Source organism: Triticum dicoccoides, chromosome 3B (genome assembly GCF_002162155.2).
Source record: "Triticum dicoccoides isolate Atlit2015 ecotype Zavitan chromosome 3B, WEW_v2.0, whole genome shotgun sequence".
NCBI classification, from domain to species: domain Eukaryota; kingdom Viridiplantae; phylum Streptophyta; class Magnoliopsida; order Poales; family Poaceae; genus Triticum; species Triticum dicoccoides.
In genome coordinates, this window is record NC_041385.1 from 769,785,174 (window position 1) to 769,791,581 (window position 6,408).

Genomic DNA, 6,408 nt, shown 5'->3' on the forward strand with positions numbered 1-6,408 from the left:
CAGCTTATGTTACATGGCAATTAGTAGCAAATTCAGTGTTCTTGTCTAATTTCTTCCTGATCTTTGGGCATATTCTCTGCCCTGCCCACTTTTCTATAGCTTCTCTTTGCTTACTCACCATCCTGTGCATTATCTTGTAGAAAATATACTCAAGCATGCTTAGCACTGGCATTTCTCTACCCTCAAAGATGTAACTGTTGAAAACTTCAGAGTTGTTGTTCAGCAGAATGTCACATTTTGGGAATTCACTGAAGAATGCTTTGCACCAACTTTTCCACTCTAGTCTTTTAGTCCAGTGGAAGGCAGCTGAGCAGTGACCATCCATTTTTTGCACAGTTCTCTCTCCACTTCAACTTGTTTGGTGATCTGGCAATGGCCCACAGGTCTTGCTTCAGTACCTCTCCTTTGTGCTTCTCATTTAAATTTTGGTAAATATGCCTCACACAAAACCCGTGCTTTGCATCTGGCCAAACTTTGTGGACAACATTTATCAGGCCTTTCTGCTTGTCACTCATAAGTGTGAAAGGAGCACCGTTGGTGATGTTTTGATCATCTTTCAAAGTTGTGAGAAACCACTCCCAAGAACTTGTGCATTCTACTTCCACCCAGCCCATAGCAATGGGGAAAATGCAGTCATTAGGATCAATGCCAACAACACTAAGTAGCACATCTTTGAACCTATTTTTCATATGACAACCATCTATGAAGATGATTGGCCTGTAGCCCTTAAGCCACCCTCTCTTACAGGCATCATATGACCAATACAGTGTTTTCAAACACTTTCTGCCCATTGGAAACTTTGTATCTTTGACCAGTCCAGTTGTCAGCAAAAAAGTTGACCCAAGGTTCTTTTCCCTTAATTTATTTCCATAATCCCATAGCCTATAGAACTGTTCTTCTTCGTCACCATGGATCTCCTTCAGTGCTGATGTCCTAGACCTAGCTAGCTTCCATCTGTTAGGGGTGCAATTAAACTCCTTTGTTATTTTCCTTGAAAATGTTCCAAGTGACATCTTCTCGTCATCTCTGAATTCTTCTATGAAATAGTTGCAAAGGAATTTAGCTGTCATGTCCTTCAGCCTCCACTTTTTCTCACACATATGATCACCATAGTAGGCCTTAATGACAAATCCTCATGTCCTGTTGTCATTGCCAGCCTTAAGCAGCCATGGCCAATCATTTTGACAAACTGCATGAAATCTGGTCTTGTCATTTTTCAACTTTTTGATCTGCACTCTGTTCTTTATTGAATATGCAGTAATAGCTTTCCTCAGCTCAACCACATCAGCAAAGACCATCCCTACTTTAAATACAGGGTTTTTCATGTCCACCTTGGAATTGAAAGATTTGAACTTGTAATCAGTTGCTCGTCTTCTTCTCTTTATAGATTCAAATCTTCATCATCAAGTTCATATTCAGGTTCCACCTCTTCCTCCTGTTGCTCAACTTCTTCATCAACATCAAAGTCAATGTTCTCTTCATAAAGATCATCATCTCCATCATCTATGTCATAATCACTGTTACTGAAATCTGAATCTGAAAGCACTACATCTTCTGCAACATTAGTCACCAAGTGATCTACTTAAGCAAAATCAGTCAGCAACTGATCTTCTACTGCAGCATCAAAAATCAACTGCTCTCCTTGTGCAACATCATTCAGCAACTGCTCTCCTTGTGCAACATCAGTCAGCAAAAACTCTTCTTCTGTAACATTAACAAGCACATTGTCTGCTTCTGTCTCCTGTGTTGCAAACTCTGAAATTGGATCTTCAGCATTGATTGAAATGATGCTGTGAGAACTAGTTGCACTAGCTGCAACAACATTTGGGTTTATCACTCTGACATGATTCTCTACTGCTCCCACTGTACATATCAAATATTGCCTGAAATTACTGATGAAATCTGCATGATCAACCATGATTGAAAGCACCTTATGCTGAGCACTGGCTCTTATCATTTGCTGCACATCCTCATCACCTCCGATTCTGAGCATACCATCTGAAATTGTTTTGTCAGGCATGCACCAATAAATGATGTGCTCATTGACAGAATATCCCAACCAAAGCAGGTGCTCTTCAATGACTACATATGAGAATGTGCCAGCATCAACATAGTCAAGCACCTCCACTGAAGGATTATAGTACTCCATGTCATTTATTGGTCCACAAAACATCCCACCATGCTCCATTTCTAATTTGAAGAAAGGCGTGTCCACACTGAGTCCCATTGCTGAATCACAAACTACAACAACAACACAGTGCAGAATGTAAGCACAATCATCAATAAAAATAACTGAATAAATACATTTAACTGAATAAATATAGTTAACTGAGTTAACTGAACTTTTTCAGTTAACTGTAACTTGCAACTGAATTCAGTTAACAGAATAAATTCAGTTAACTATTGCTTGCAAATTAACTCAACAAAAGTAGTAACAAACTGATGATTTAACATGGCTAATGTACAAACTAAGTACTAATCCACTACTTACCTCAAGCAGTGGCCTACATTGGCCAGACAAAGTTTACATTTTTTACAGTGCAAATGCTGCCCCCTAAGAACAAACCCTAGGCTAAATTGGCACGTGTATTTGCAAAACAATATGTACGTACTAGCCATAAACCTGAAGTCTGGACGAAAAAGATTCTAAACAAGAACCCTTTGTTCTTGCCTAAATTCCCAACTTCACCCAAAACCCTAGGCTACAATCGACTACCCAATAACCAGTATGACGACGCGGGAAGCACTACAACCACAAAGTACCAACCAATGGGGCTGAAACGAGCTTAAAACTGGGTGATCCAACGGGGCGGAGAACACCGACCGAAGGGTTGATATCGAACATAGAGAAGAGGAACAGAGCAGAGAGGATGGATGACTAACCATAATCCGGAGGGTTGACAGCGAACGACCGAACTTGGTTCACGGTAGGCAGCGGCGGCACACCGCCGGTGAAGTCCGGCTCCGACGACATGGCTCCGACTGGACGCGAGCGCAGCCAGCACGGCCTGTCGGCCGGTCACGGATAGGGGGGAGAGGGTGACGAATTATTGGGCCAGGGGAGGGAGACCCAATAAATTTAGGTGAAAAGTGCGGTGTAGTGCGGGTTGATAATTGCTAAGGACAGGGGGCTAAATGCAGAGTGTGCTGGGCTGACCGGCTATGCTGACTAGGCGCCACTTGTCGTTGTCTGGTTGGCTAGGACTAGATTTGCACATTGGGTGCAAGTTGTGGGACCCAATAGTTGGCTTTTGCAAGTTTTGAACCAAATCATCACATCCAGTGCAAGATCTGGGACTGCTGGTGCTATTACCTCTCGAAAGATTGAGTCTGACCTTCCTATTTGTGAAAACCAATCATGAGACCCTGTATTTGAACCTGCTGGTTCTCAGCTCTGACACAACAGAGCTAGCTCCACAAAAAAGATAAGCTGACAGAACTAGCTGTCATGCAACATCGCTAGCTAGCCAAAGAGAAACTAGTTCAGAGCACTAACTAGCTGATGTGAAACAGCGCTAATCCAATCGAAAACACATTGAACTGCAACACACCATTTTTTATTAGATTAGCAGCTATAAATAGCCCAAGTTTGGAAGGATAGAACCGGCTCTACGAACCGGCTTTTTGATTAGATTAGCATCTGACCGAGGACATGGTGAACTGGGCTTGAAGAAGAGAGAGCCCCAGAGAGGGGGGCGGGATTGGGGTGCGTGTTAGGCGCTCTCAATGGAAATGATCTTATAGCTTTTTATAGGCCTCGTAGAGCCCCGTGACCCCTCCGACGTGCACCAAGCCAACTAGAATTAAAAAAAATGTAAAAATAGAATAAAACGAACAGACCATGACAACAACGTCATGCCGAGCATTTCATAAACTTCTTTAAAAAAATGCACAATCACGGTTCAGTTAAAAAATATATCAATGTATAAGGGTGCCCGCAAGACATAGTTTTCCAAGCGCCGACATGGGCACATAGTTTTTAATGTATAAGGGTGTAGGCATTGCAACGTCCACGGTATAGAAATGGTTCTCGTCCACATGTAAGAGGGTGCCTTTATATGGCTATGCATGCTTCTGACAATGTAAAATAGAGGTTTTAAAATAACCGGCTGCCACCCTTCCGGAACAGGATCAATATTTGGACGTGTGTCAGGCTAGCGGTGATAGCTTTTTATCGCTCACACTCATCAAAGTCGTCAGATACAACAAAGTGATCACCATGAAGAACTGTCAAATATACAACTGGAACCGAAATAGTATGTTCAAAGAACCGGCGTGCCACCCTCCCGGAACCGGGTTAATTTTTGGATGTGTGTCGGGCTAGCGGCGATGGCTTTTTATCGCTCACAATCATAGAAGTGGTTTGATATAACATGGTGGTCACCATGAAGAACTTTCCAATATACAATTGGAACCGAAATATTTTTTCCAAAGAACCGACGTGGCACCCTCCCGGAACTGGATCCATTTTTGGATGTGTGTTGAGCTAGCGGCGATAGCTTTTTATCGCTCACACTCATCGAAGTTGTTTGATACAACATGGTGGTCACCATTAAGAACTGTCAAATATACAATTGGAGCCGAAATAGTATTTCCAAAGAACCGGCGTGCCACCCTCACGGAACCGGAGCAATTTTTGGATGTCTGTCGGGCAAGCGCCAATGGCTTTTTATCCCTCACACCCGTCGAAGTCGTCCGATATAACGTGATGGTCTCCGTGAGGGTCTGTTAAATATACAAATTGAACCGTAATAGTATTTCCTAAGAACCGGTATGCCACCCTCCCAGAACCGATTCAATGTTTGGTTGTGTGTCGGGCTAGCGGTGATGGATTTTTATAGCTCACACTCGTAGAAGTCGTCTGATACAACATGGTGGTCACGATGAAGAACTGTGAAATATACAACTGGAACCGAAATAGTATTTCCTAAGAACCCGGCGTGCCAGCCTCCCGGAACCGAATCAATGTTTGGTTGTATGTCGGGCTAGCGGTGATGGATTTTTATAGCTCACACTCGTCGAAGTCGTCCGATACAACCTGGTGGTCACCATGAAGAACTATAAAATATACAATTGGAACCAAAATAGTATTTTCAAAGAACCGACATGCCATCCTCTCGGAACTGGATCAATTATTGGATATGTGTCGGCGTAACCGTGATGGCCTTTTATCGCTCACACTCATCATAGTCGTCCAATGCAACATGGTGGTCACCATGAAGAACTGTCAAATACACAGTTCGAACCAAAATAGTATTTCAAAAGAACCGGCATGCCACCCTCCCTGAACTGAATAAATGTTTGGTTGTGTGTCAGGCTAGCAGCGATGGCTTTTTATAGCTCACACTCGTCGAAGTCGACCGATACAACATGGTGGTACCATGAAGAACTGTGAAATATACAATTGGAACCGAAATAGTGTTTCCAACAAACTGACATGCCACCCTCCCGGAACCGGACACAGAGGGAGGAGGTTGGTTCATCATGAAGAACCGTGAAAACTATACTTCGAACCGAAATATAATTTGCAAGGAACCGATGTTCCACCACGTATCCGAACGACGTGGCACAGAGCGAGGAGGTGGGATCGTCATAAAGAACCATCAAAACTACAACCGTAATACGATTTGCAAGGAAACGACATCCCACCCGCGGAACCGGATGATGTGACACGGTGGGAGGAGGTGGGTTCGTCAAGAATAATCTTCAAAACTACACTTCGAATCGAAATACGATTTGCAAGGAACCAGTGTTCCATCTCGACGGAACGGGATGATGTGACACGGAGGGAGGAGGTGGGTACGTCATGAAGACAAGTCAAAATTATGGATTCGGTCATCAGCACCTGTGGCAGTCATCTTGCGAAAGATGCCGCCACCTCGACCACCACCCGCTGACACCTCGCCGCTCCCCCACGACTGATGGATCCGGCCATCAGCACTTGCGAGCGTCATCTACCAAAAGATGCCACGGCCTTGACCACCATGCGTTGACACCTCCCCGTGCCTCCGCGGCCGGTGGAACCGACCATTAACACCTGCGAGCGTCGTCTGCTGAAAGAGGCTGCCGCCTCAACCACCATCCGCTGAGACCTCGTCGTGCCCCTGTGATCGACGGATCCGGCCATCAGCACCTTCTAGTATCGTCTGTCGAAAGAGGCCGCCGCTTCGACCACCATCCGCTGACACCTCACAGTGCCCCTGCGACCGATGGATCCGGTCTTCAGCACCAGCGAGCGTCGTATGCCTAAACATGCCGCCGCCTAGACCACCACCCACTGAAACCTCGCCGCGCGCCCACGGCCGACGGATCTGGCCATCAACACCTACAAGCTGCGTTGACCACCACCCGCTTACACCTCACCGCACCCCCGGGACCGACGGAACCGGCCATCAACACCTGCGAGCG